General features: G+C 39.9%; 1 non-coding gene across 1 annotated transcript; it reads left to right on the top strand.

Annotated features, from left to right (window-relative positions):
- Positions 1-13,099: 13,099 nt before the first annotated feature.
- LOC141688567 (small nucleolar RNA R71) lies at positions 13,100-13,206 on the top strand. The gene has a single exon (XR_012562001.1). It is a non-coding gene; the product is annotated as a small nucleolar RNA R71 (small nucleolar RNA).
- The last annotated feature ends 303 nt before the right edge of the window (positions 13,207-13,509 follow it).

Genomic DNA, 13,509 nt, shown 5'->3' on the forward strand with positions numbered 1-13,509 from the left:
AATATTATTCGAGGGCTTATGACTCCTTTATATTATTATTGAATATTACTTGGATATTCAATCGAGGATGTATGACTCCTTTATTTTATGAATATTATTTATAATATTCATTTGAGGTATTATGACTCCGCTTATTACTGTAATACATTCTTTATTTTATTAAAGAATAAGGTGTCAATAATCAAACTTATTTTCGATTATTCAAATAAAGATAATACTTTCATATAAGTGTATCTTTGGTTATTTAATACTCGTTTCAAGTATAAGTTTTAATAATTCTACTTCAATTATTTTTATAAAGATAATTCTTTGTGGGAATATTATTTAAATAATAATATTCAGATATTTTCTAATATATCGGGACTGATTTATTTCATTAAATCAGTTTTACTCCAAACACTCTTTAAAGTGTTTTCGAGTCTTCAAAATGATTTTTAAAAGTTAGAGCGGATCCCAAAACTCATTTTTATATTTAAGATCTTCCTTTTAAGGGGATTTAAATACTCGCTCAAAACCTGAGTGATCCGGCTCTATGGAGTATTTTATATTCGCAACAAGGTTGCTGTTTTGATAAATGAATTGACTACTTGCCCAATGTTCGGGAAGTAAGCCCATCTAATTGAGTCGGCATAAGCGACAGGCCGGGGTACGGTCTATCAAAGTGTAAGTGGCTGGGTGTCAGTCCATCAACGCGTAAGAGGCCGGGTGGCGGTCCAGCACAAGGTCCTTATGTGGCCAGGGTGATGACCGGTGGGGGATTCATCCATCTACTAGTAGAAAAGGTTACTTATTGGTATCTTTGCCTGATCGGCAAGATATCTGGTTTATGCCAAAATTCTTTTCCTTTCCAAAATTCATTGGATGTTTCAAACTCTGTTCATGCTTTACATAACAGAGGTTCCAGGAAATGTTTAAGAGATATATATGTGGATATATATATATATCGGGACTAAATAAAGTATCTCGTAACTTTATTTCATTCAATAATATTTCAAAGATTGAATCTATTCAAGTCTTAACTTGTGGTCTCATCTATGGGATGTTTTTTTTTAAAAAAACCTATAATACTTTGAACGGTGGTAGTTCAAGTAGCTTTATAAATGATATAAGTGTAGTGAAGTATTGGTAACTTCATTCCTTGTTTTTACTTATATCTAGTAAGTAATTATCTTACACATGATAGAGATTCTATTAAGTATCCATTTAGATACTTATATTATTGTTATCACTATGTATTATCTTGCGAGCTGTAAGGCTCACTCTTGCTTTATTTCTTCATCACACAACAACAGTTAGGAGAGATGGCCAGACTCCAGCAGACCCAGCGCAAGCGCGTGGGAAGCGTCCCGCGTCTTCCCGATGATGTTGTAGCTGCTATAGCTGCAGAGGTAGATCTATTGTAGTTCAGATCATCTACTTTGAGAATCAAATTATGTATAATTATAACTTGTGGCAGATAATGGCAATTAACTGTAAATTTATCAAGTAATCATTTTGGGTTGTAATAACTGTTAAATGGTGGATTCAAAGACTTGTACTTATTTCAATTTCATCTCTGAGACTATAACGGGTTGTGGTGTGTGTTAGTGTGGGGTCACAGCATAAGGTTATTATTATTAATTAAGTGAAGTGATATTATGGAAAGAAAGACCGTGACGACCCGGATCCCCGACCCCGAATCTGGGGGTGTTACAGAAATGGTATCAGAGCTAAGCGTTATAAACCTCAGAGATGATGCGTCGATATAATAACAAACTCACAAAGATAATAAGAACTCTTGCCAAGTTCATGGTCGGACTACTTAAAGTAGTGCTGACAGTTAAAACCCTTACGGGAACCCTTATATGTATCATGATAGTAACTTAGCTCGTTTAATGTGTAGGCGCCTGAGATAGAGGACCCTGAGATGTTCGAGCGTGAGCATGATGAGGCATTGCTAGATGTTGAGGATTAGAAGGAGCCTGAGATGGAGGAGGATGAGGAGGACCCCTCAGAGGAGCCTGAGACGGAGGTCATTGCTATTTCAGAGGAGGAGGACCCCTCAGAGGAGTCAGAGACAGAGGTTATTGCTATTCCAGATGAGGAGGACCTGGATGAGGTCCCAGTAGCTGAGGAGCGTGTTGGACCTATGGTAGTGTATGCTGGTACCCCATTACCCACACTTCCGGTGGTCAGAGCCCCTACCCCTCCACCACTATCTTGGATTCCTGATGATGACAGCTCAAAGACCCATACTTCCGAGCCTAGGCAGACCGAGGAGGCACCCTCAGCGGCTCCGGATTCACCACCTCTTGACCCTGCCCACAGGCAGTCTTCGTTAGCACATGGATATGTTCAGGATGTTCTGAGGACCCGAGTGGCTGTTGCCGAGGGCCGACTAGATGAGGCCAGGAGGGAGTTGGATGCAGAGAGGGCGGGTAGGCGTACCCGAGCTTATGAGACTAGGGCTTCTATACCCCGATCCTTGAGGAGGGAGCTTACGGGGATAGAGCTCACATCCCGAACGAGGCTCAGATCACTCCAGGGGGACAGGCATGGTAGGATCTCCAGGCGGCAGGCCGACTATATCTTCCGTCGTGCGATGGAAAGGGTTTGGGAGCTGACCCGCTCCGGTGTGTGATTCAGGATTGATGATGGAATAGTCTAGTTGTCTAGTTAGCCGAGGCCTTAGTAAGAGCCAATTTTCCGGGATAGTTGACTTGTATATAGCATCCCTTTTTCTGACTAGACAGATAGACTCTTGTGTATCACTTTTGGGACAGATGACTGTAGCACTGTTGTACTTTTGACCAGATCAAACTATGTATTTCTTGCATTATGTATATATTTGTTTCCTTTCGGTTCAGTTCCATAGTGAAGGGATCACTGTTTTTATCATTATTATTACTGCACTTCGTATTAGAACTTTCTTAAAATAATAGAATTGCGATATACGTTCTCCCCATTATAAGAGCTGTGCAAGGCACAATGTTGTATATGATTGTGACCTAACGTTGAATTTTCCCAATAATTTTTTTTATTATTATCAGAATCATGCCGCCAAGAAAGATTGGAACTAGGGCGAACCCTGGATCTGAGGACCAGGGAAGCCATAATCAGGACAATAGAAACCAAGAACACAGTGAAGAGGAAGATGAGGATTATGTGGAACAGGATGACTCCCTGTATGAAGAGGAAGAGGAAATATATGATGTTGAGGGATTTGAGATAGAGGCTGAAGAAGGAGAAACCGAGGTTGAGCAACCAGTACCAAACCCAGGCATGGATCCCATGGGCCAGTTCATGCAACTCCTAAGGCAGAATTTGGAACGTCAACCCAACCCACCCCCTGAAGGAAGTAACAATGCTGTGGCAAACTCTTTCAGGGCTTTTAAGTCCCTTAAGCCCCCTGAGTTCCACGGATCAGCCGACCCAGTTGAGGCAAGGGCATGGTTAAAGGAAATGGAGAAATCTTTTGAGATTTTGAGTACCGAGGAGGCACAGAAGACTGTATTTGCTACCTACCTTCTGAAAGGAGAAGCTAACTACTGGTGGGAGGCCAAGAAAAACATGGAGACAGATGCTATTATAACCTGGGAGAGATTTAGTCAGTTGTTTCTGGGAAAGTATTTCCCGAGGTTTATGGAAAACCAGATGGAGCTCAAGTTCTTGGAGCTAAAGCAGAATAACTTGTCTGTAGCAGAGTACGAAGCAAAATTTACTGAGTTATCAAGGTTTGTGTCGGAGTTTGTGAGCACCGAGGAAAAGAAAGCTAGGAGGTTTCAGCAGGGACTGAAACCGTGGATTCAGAATAGGGTGGCAATCCTTGAGCTTATGGACTATGCCACTCTGGTGCAAAAGGCAACGATTGTAGAAGTTGGAAGTGAACAGATGCAGAAGAAAAGAGAGAAGAAAGGAATAAAGAGGAAAAGTATGAGCATGGGTGGAGGTTCCGTAGGAAGGAGCTTCCCAACTAGATTTAATCGAGGAGCAGTGTCCCTACCAGGAAGGAACACTGGGTTTAAGCGTCCAATGAGTGTGAGTGTGAGCCAGGGCGGCCAGAAGTCAAGAATGTCCTATTCCAACCAGTCTCGTCCCCCATTGCCAGCCTGTAACATATGTGGAAGGAATCACACTGGTGAGTGTAAAGGAAAGCCTGTAACCTGTTTTAAGTGCGGTCGAGAAGGCCACTACTCAAATAAGTGCCCATCATCAACCCCTGCCGTCATTCCAACCGCCACTTTTCATCAGTGCGGACGCCCAGGTCATTGGAAGAGGGAATGCCCAATGAACAAACCAGCAGCTTCGGAAGCAAGCATGGCTGCTTCTAATAAGCCACCTACTGCGAGGACTTTCAACATGACAGTCCAGGATGCTATGAAAGATTCAAATGTGATAGCAGGTACCCTTTCTCTAAATTCAGTCAGTGCAAATGTTTTATTTGATTCGGGAGCAACTAAATCTTTTATATCAAAGGACCTTGCGCGTAAGTTAAGACTTAAGGCTGAACCCTTGATAGAACCCTTACAAGTAGAAATAGCCAATCATGAAATTATTCCTGTTAACCAGATTCACCCCGCCTGTGAGATAGGCATAGGGGAGCAATCTTTCAGTGTTGATCTGATTCCTTTTAAATTAGGGGAGTTTGATGTGATTTTGGGAATGGAGTGGCTATCTAGCAACGATGCTCAGATAGACTGTAAAGGGAAGAAAGTTAAGTTAAATATCCCCGGGAAGAAAGAAGTTATATTTAGAGGAAAGAGGCAGGCGCAAAAATTTTTGACCATGGCCCAGGCCAAAAGGATGCTACGAAAAGGAAGTGAGGCTTACCTAGCCTATGTGGTGGACACGCAGAAGGAGGTGCCCAACTTACAAGATATTCCAGTAGTCAACGAATTTGAAGATGTATTCCCACAAGACCTTCCGGGATTACCACCCGATAGAGTGATTGAATTTGCTATTGAGTTGGCCCCAGGGACGGCGCCAGTTTCAAAAGCACCTTACCGGTTAGCCCCGTTAGAAATGAAGGAATTAGCTATCCAATTGCAGGAACTCTTGGATAAGGGTATGATAAGACCCAGTGTGTCTCCGTGGGGAGCACCAGTTTTATTTGTTAAGAAGAAAGATGGGAGCATGAGGTTGTGCATCGACTATCGAGAGTTGAACAAGCTAACCATAAAGAACAGGTACCCATTGCCTAGAATAGACGATCTGTTTGACCAGCTAAAGGATGCTGTTTATTTTTCCAAGATCGACCTGAGAACTGGATATCACCAACTAAAGATTAAACCCGAAGATATTTCCAAGACAGCATTCCGTACCAGGTATGGGCATTATGAGTTCTTGGTAATGTCCTTTGGATTAACCAACGCCCCAGCGGCTTTCATGGATTTAATGAATAGAGTATTTAAGAAGTACTTGGACAAGTGTGTGATAGTTTTTATCGATGATATTTTGATCTACTCAAGGACTGAGGCAGAACATGCAGAGCATTTGAGGATAGCTCTAGGAATACTCAGAGAGGAGCAGTTATATGCCAAATTCTCGAAGTGTGAATTCTGGCGGAATGAAGTACAGTTTTTAGGACATGTGATCAATAAAGAAGGAGTATTGGTCGACCCCTCCAAGATAGAGGCGGTCTCAAATTGGGAAAGGCCAACCACACCCACAGAGGTAAGGAGTTTCATAGGATTGGCCGGCTACTATCGTAGATTTGTTCAGGACTTTGCGAAGATCGCAGCCCCTTTGACACGACTTACTCGTAAGACAGAGAAGTTTGAATGGATGGAGAAATGCGAGAACAGTTTTCAGGAATTAAAGAAAAGGTTGATAACGGCTCCGGTATTGGCATTGCCAGACGGAAAAGGAGATTTTGTGATATATAGTGACGCGTCGCACAAAGGATTAGGATGTGTGCTTATGCAGCACGGTAAAGTTATTGCGTATACGTCGAGATAACTGATGGAATACGAGGTTAGATATCCTACTCATGACCTTGAGCTCGCGGCAATAGTATTTGCTTTAAAAATTTGGAGGCACTACTTGTATGGAGAGAAGTGCGAGATTTTCACAGACCATAAGAGCCTCAAGTACATATTTACGCAGAAAGAGCTCAACATGCGCCAGAGGAGATGGTTAGAACTAATCAAGGACTATGATTGTGAGATTATCTATCATCCAGGGAAAGCCAATGTGGTGGCTGATGCCCTTAGTAGAAAGGAAAGACTCAGAATGATAACGACTTCGGAAGAGTTGATAAGGGATTTTGAGAGAATGGAAATAGAAGTAAAGGTAACCGGAACCGGAACTGAAAAGCTTTTTGAGATCTCAATGCAGCCAGAGTTATTGGAAAAGATCAGATTGTGCCAGGAGAAAATAATGAATGAAGGCAGAGAGTCAATGACTGGAGAGGAGATCCATACCGAGAAAGATGATAAAGGGATAATGAGGTACTCCTACCGAATTTGGGTTCCGAATGTTCAAGAACTTAAAGATGAGATTTTGGATGAAAGCCATAGTTCAAGGTATTCCATTCACCCGGGAAGTACCAAGATGTATAGGGATTTGAAGGAATATTACTGGTGGCCCAACATGAAGAGGGACGTAGCAGAATGGGTAAACAAGTGTTTGACTTGCCAAAGAGTAAAGGCAGAGCACCAGAGACCCAGTGGACTTTTGCGACCCCTGGAGATTCCCGAATGGAAATGGGAACAGATAGCGATGGATTTTGTTGTAGGCTTGCCAAGGACGAAAGCCAATCACGACGCCATTTGGGTAATTATAGACCGACTGACAAAGTCAGCTCATTTTATTCCTATCAATGAGAGATACACAGTTGATAGACTGGTGGACATTTACCTTAAGGAAATAGTGACGCGACATGGAGTCCCAGCGTCCATTGTCTCAGACCGAGACCCCAGGTTCAACTCCAGATTTTGGACTTTCAGGAGTGTGCGGGGACCAAGTTAAATATGAGTACCGCGTACCATCCCCAGACGGATGGACAGAGTGAAAGGACCATCCAGACACTAGAAGATATGTTGAGAGTCTGTGCAATAGACCTTAAAGGAAGTTGGGATGATCACTTGCCGTTGATCGAGTTTTCTTATAACAATAGCTTTCATGCTAGCATCGGAATGCCGCCTTATGAGGCCCTGTACGGAAGAAGGTGTCGATCTCCCTTATACTGGGATGAAGTAGGAGAGCGGAAGATGCTCGGACCCGAAGTGGTCCAAAGGACCAAAGATATAGTGGATCTTATCAGAGGGCGACTTGTGGCAGCCCAAGACAGACAGAAGAAATATGCAGACCTAGCCCGAAAGGACAAGGAATATGAATTAGGGGACTTAGTACTGCTGAAAGTATCCCCTTGGAAGGGATTAATGAGGTTCGGAAAGAAAGGAAAACTAAGCCCTAGATACATTGGACCTTTTGAGATATTAAGATGGATTGGAAAGTTAGCTTACGAGCTAGCCCTACCCCCTAATTTGCAACAAGTTCATAATGTGTTCCATGTGTCAATGCTAAGGAGGTATCATCGGGATGCCAGGCACATAGTGGAGTACGAGCAGGTGGATATGCAGCCAGATCTAACTTACGTGGAGAAGCCAGTAAGGATTATGGATAAGAAGGAGCAGGTGCTTCGGAACAAAGTGATCAAGCTAGTCAGAGTACTATGGCAGAATCATAACGTAGAAGAATCAACTTGGGAACTAGAGAGCACAATGCTAGAAAAGTACCCCCATTTGTTTTCTGTTTGATTCCGGGACGGAATCCTTTTAAGGAGGGGAGACTGTAATAACCCCCAAAATTTTCAACTTTTTGTAACCCTTGTGAATAGTGTTTTAGCTGAATGAGAAAACTTTTCACGCCACACTATGTAGGGGTTCTGTTATGGATATTCTGGGATATTATTAGTACTCTATGTAGTATATAAGTGTATGTAAAGATCGTCAGAATCCAATTCCGAACACTTTGGTTTTTCCCGGAAATCCACAAGATACGGAGAGAATTGAGTATATGATAACAGGATAAAAAGAATTTAAATTAAAGGATTATAATAGAGGATCATAAAAAGGAATATAATGTATTGAGAAAGGTTAAGGGAAACTAAGTAATAAGATCCCGGGTATGATCCTTCAAACGATAAACGAGAATGAAGTTAAGCGAACTGTATAACAGATCAGCGGTCATTAGGCAAACGATTAGGAAGTTAATCAAAGGGATTAGTGGGAATGATGTCATCCAACCAATAGAAAGAGGACAAGGAAGGGAGGATGACATCATGAGGATGACACAAGCATGACATGGGAAGGAAGGAGGTGTGGTGGCTTTGTAACCACACAAATTCAAGGGCAAGAAGGTAATTGACTAAATCAAACACAAAAGCAAAGCAACCAAGCCAAGTAAATTCATTCTTCATCAAAAATCAAAAAGAACCAAGGCCTTGTTCATCCTTGCTCTCGGCTTTTCACTATTCATTAGGCAAGAAATTTCAAAAATTCAAGATCCAAGCTTCCTAAATTGGTGAGTAAATTCCCTAATCATCTTCATGCTTAGTTAGGGCTATATCATGAGTTTAAGCCATTAATTCCTTCTCAATCTTCTTCATTTAATCAAAGAAGAAGACTATGAATAGTGTTTTCAAGTTTTTAACTTGAAGTTTTTCTTGTTTTTCTTGAAGATCCAAGCATTCTTAAGACTTCTCAAAGCTTCTTAAGGCTTCCTAGCTCCTCCCACCACTTCAAGGAAGGTATACCATCTCCAAACCCTAGATTCCTATATATTATAAGATGATTTTGATTAGTAGGATGATATTGTAGCTTGTTGTTGTGATTAGAGTTTGGGATTTGAAATGGTAGTGAAATGGAATGGTAAATGTTGTGGTTTTGATTAAAAGAACTTAAGTATGATTAAAGTTAAGTTTAGGAATAAGTATGAATGATTAAATTGAATTGGTTGGGGTTGTTATGATGTGATAAGGATGGATGTTGGTTGTATGTTGGATTTGAGGTTGATTTGGGATGGTTTTGAATGGTTTAAAATATTGGAAATCGCGTAAACATAGCCGTCGTAACGTCCGATTTTCTTTGGACTGTTTTTGTGCATAGCATTAGGACCCGAGAACCCCCTGCTAGATTATGACCACTTCCATGTTTAGATAGCTCATGTTACGAGCTTCGTTTTGATATGTAGTTCGTTCGATTCCGATGCACGGTTTAGGAGAAACGACCGTTTCAAGTAACGGCGTTTCGCGAACGAAACTTTTCCCCTCGCCTTACTTTGAAACGTAGGTTAAAGACCAAAAAGGGTTAATTAATGTATGAAACATTTATGGTAAGTGTGTTAGGCAGTTGGTAAGACACTCGCGAAGGAATCGCTTTAAAACTCGTAAAGGTTAAATTATTAAAAATGGTGGAGCCGAGGGTACCCGAGTGACTTAAGCGAATCAGTGAGCGCAAAATAAGCGTTAGAGTCTAAGTTAGTTAAAGTATAGATTTACAAGTGATTTTGGTTTAATTCCAACTTACTTGTTGTTTATAGGTTACCAGACTCGTCCCGAGCCTTTTATCACCCCAAGTCGCTCAGGCAAGTTTTCTACCCGTTATACTGTTGTTGTGATGTATATATATGTACTTGCATTATCTTGCGATAAATGCATATTGGTTATTAGCAAATTCTTGCGTTATATTATAGTATGCTGATATGGTATATGTATGCATGCCTGTTTCGTATTCTTGCCATATATATCTGTTCGTTCAGTTGATAATACCTATGCTAGAGAATAGCAGTAATTTGCATATACCCTTAGTATAGGGACCCAAAGGTGAAAACATTTTCTAAAACCGGGAGTCGAGGATCTCGAGTAGATCTTATATATATATATTTATATATATATAAGGTTATAGTTTTCAAAAATATTAATCGAATAAGGTTTATTCGATAACTTTATTTTATTATTGAATATTATTTCGAATATTCATCCGAGGACTTATGACTCCTTTATTTTATTATTGAATATTATTTCGAATATTCATCCGAGGACTTATGACTCCTTTATTTTATTATTGAATATTATTTTGAATATTATTCGAGGGCTTATGACTCCTTTATATTATGATTGAATATTACTTGGATATTCAGTCGAGGATGTATGACTCCTTTATTTTATGAATATTATTTATAATATTCATTCGAGGTATTATGTCTCCGCTTATTACTGTAATATATTCTTTATTTTATTAAAGAATAAGGTGTCAATAATCAAACTTATTTTCGATTATTCAAATAAAGATAATACTTTCATATAAGTGTATCTTTGATTATTTAATATTCGTTTCAAGTATAAGTTTTAATACTTCTACTTCAATTATTTTTATAAAGATAATTCTTTGTGGGAATATTATTTAAATAATAATATTCAGATATTTTCTAATATATCGGGACTGATTTATTTCATTAAATCAGTTTTACTCCAAACACTCTTTAAAGTGTTTTCGAGTCTTCAAAATGATTTTTAAAAGTTAGAGCGGATCCCAAAACTCATTTTTATATTTAAGATCTTCCTTTTAAGGGGATTTAAATACTCGCTCAAAACCTGAGGGATCCGGCTCTATGGAGTATTTTATATTCGCAACAAGGTTGCTGTTTTGATAAATGAATTGACTACTTGCCCAATGTTCGGGAAGTAAGCCCATCTAATTGAGTCGGCATAAGCGACAGGCCGGGGTACGGTCTATCAAAGTGTAAGTGGCTGGGTGGCAGTCCATCAACGCGTAAGAGGCCGGGTGGCGGTCCAGCACAAGGTCCTTATGTGGCCAGGGTGATGACCGGTGGGGGATTCATCCATCTACTAGTAGAAAAGGTTACTTATTGGTATCTTTGCCTGATCAGCAAGATATCTGGTTTATGCCAAAATTCTTTTCCTTTCCAAAATTCATTGGACGTTTCAAACTCTGTTCATGCTTTACATAACAGAGGTTCCAGGAAATGTTTAAGAGATATATATGTGGATATATATATATCGGGACTAAATAAAGTATCTCGTAACTTTATTTCATTCAATAATATTTCAAAGATTGAATCTATTCAAGTCTTAACTTGTGGTCTCATCTATGGGATGTTTTTTTTTAAAAAACCTATAATACTTTGAACGGTGGTAGTTCAAGTAGCTTTATAAATGATATAAGTGTAGTGAAGTATTGGTAACTTCATTCCTTGTTTTTACTTATATCTAGTAAGTAATTATCTTACACATGATAGAGATTCTATTAAGTATCCATTTAGATACTTATATTATTGTTATCACTATGTATTATCTTGCGAGCTGTAAGGCTCACTCTTGCTTTATTTCTTCATCACACAACAACAGTTAGGAGAGATGGCCAGACTCCAGCAGACCCAGCGCAAGCGCGTGGGAAGCGTCCCGCGTCTTCCCGATGATGTTGTAGCTGCTATAGCTGCAGAGGTAGATCTATTGTAGTTCAGACCATCTACTTTGAGAATCAAATTATGTATAATTATAACTTGTGGCAGATAATGGCAATTAACTGTAAATTTATCAAGTAATCATTTTGGGTTGTAATAACTGTTAAATGGTGGATTCAAAGACTTGTACTTATTTCAATTTCATCTCTGAGACTATAACGGGTTGTGGTGTGTGTTAGTGTGGGATCACAGCATAAGGTTATTATTATTAATTAAGTGAAGTGATATTGTGGAAAGAAAGACCGTGACGACCCGGATCCCCGACCCCGGATCTGGGGGTGTTACAGCATAAGTGGATCAGCCTTGAACATTCGCTTCCTTCACTGGAAGGGGTAGATCCTTTATTGATCATACACTATCTTCGTGTACAAATTCCTATACCCAGAAGAGCCCTAATAATTGTCCCTGGAGACTAAGAACTAAACCAAAGCATAGTTCAGTGTACACAAGATGACTATGATGACCTCAAGTCTAAGGATACTTGTACAACTATCACTATGCGAACAACTGCTGACACGTAAGTGAACTCCATCAGTTGTTCAGCTGTGCGAGTCATGTTCAGTGAACTTATTCTATAATAAGCACCTACATACTAGCTGTAGTGTCACCACACAAATGTCTATGAGAACAGACATCCTTCATAATGAAGCAAGCATAGTATGTACCGATCTTTGCGGATTATTAATTACCAGTTAGTAATCCTATGACCAGGAACTATTTAAGTTTGGAGTTATCATCTTTTTAGGTCTCACTATTATGATCTCATCATAATCCATAAAAAGCTTTACTCTAAACTATGGTATATCTTATTTAAACACTTAAATAGATAAAGCCCGTAATAAAAACAAAACAAGTCTTTATTAATATCAATGAAATCAAAACAGATTACATAAAAGTTATTTCTAAATCCTAATACATGATTGGACTTAGGACATATTCCTTTCAGGTAGTGTACCAGGATGATGATTTAGCAAGGCATTGGAAATTTACCCAATTTGATTTTCCAAGGTCTTGATAAAAACAGCTTGACTCTTGCACATAAGCTTTAACTCCTCTAACTCAGATTTTTCATTGGATTGTTGTAACTGGAGTTGCTGTCTTGGTGCATATTGTGGTTTCTAAAAACCAGGGGGTAAGTACTGCTTAGCCGGATACTGCTAATAAGGCTGTTGAACCACATTCTGAGCGTTGCTCTAACTGAAATTAGGATGATTGCAGTTGTTGAGATGATAAGTGGATGGCACAAGTTGCTGCGAATGCTGAAAGTTTCTCACAAACTGCTGATTCACTAGAAATTGTGCACTGATCAGTCTCATGGGCACCAGCATAAAGCTCACAGACACTAGTAATTTGATTTACTCCATAATTAGCCAAAGTGTCCACCTTCATCGTCAAAGCCTTAAGTTGGGCAGCTATAGTAGTTGCTGCATCCCATTCCAGAATTCCTGCTACCTTTCCCTGAGTCAGTCTCTGGGAAGGATATCGGTATTCATTAGAAACCATCAGTTCAATAAGTACATAAGCTTCATCGTAGCTTTTAGCCCACAAGGCTCCTCCTGATGCTGCATCAAGCATGGGTCTAGAAGTAGCATCCAATCCATTGTAGAAACAGTTAATAATCATCCAATCAGGCATGCCATGATGTGGGCACTTCCTTAGCATCTCCTTATATCGATCCCAAGCCTCACATAGGGATTCTCTAGTTTGCTGAGCAAACTGAGTACGAGCATTCCTGATTGCAACAGTCTTCGCCATAGGGAAGAATTTAGTGAGAAGCTTTTGAGCAAGATCTTCCCAAGTGGTGATAGACCCTGCTGGTATAGAATGTAACCAACACTTAGCCTTGTCCCTCAGAGAGAATGGGAAGAGTCGCAGCTTGATAGCATCTTCAGTCACATCATTGAACTTGAAAGTGTCACAGATCTTGATGAAATCCCTGATGTGCATGTTGGGTTCTTCAGTAGGAGAACCCCCAAACTGAACCGTGTTTTGTATCATCTGAATCATGCTTGACTTGATCTCAAAAGTGTTATCCCTGATGGC

The sequence above is a fragment of the Apium graveolens genome, chromosome 9 (genome assembly GCF_009905375.1).
Source record: "Apium graveolens cultivar Ventura chromosome 9, ASM990537v1, whole genome shotgun sequence".
Classification (NCBI taxonomy): domain Eukaryota; kingdom Viridiplantae; phylum Streptophyta; class Magnoliopsida; order Apiales; family Apiaceae; genus Apium; species Apium graveolens.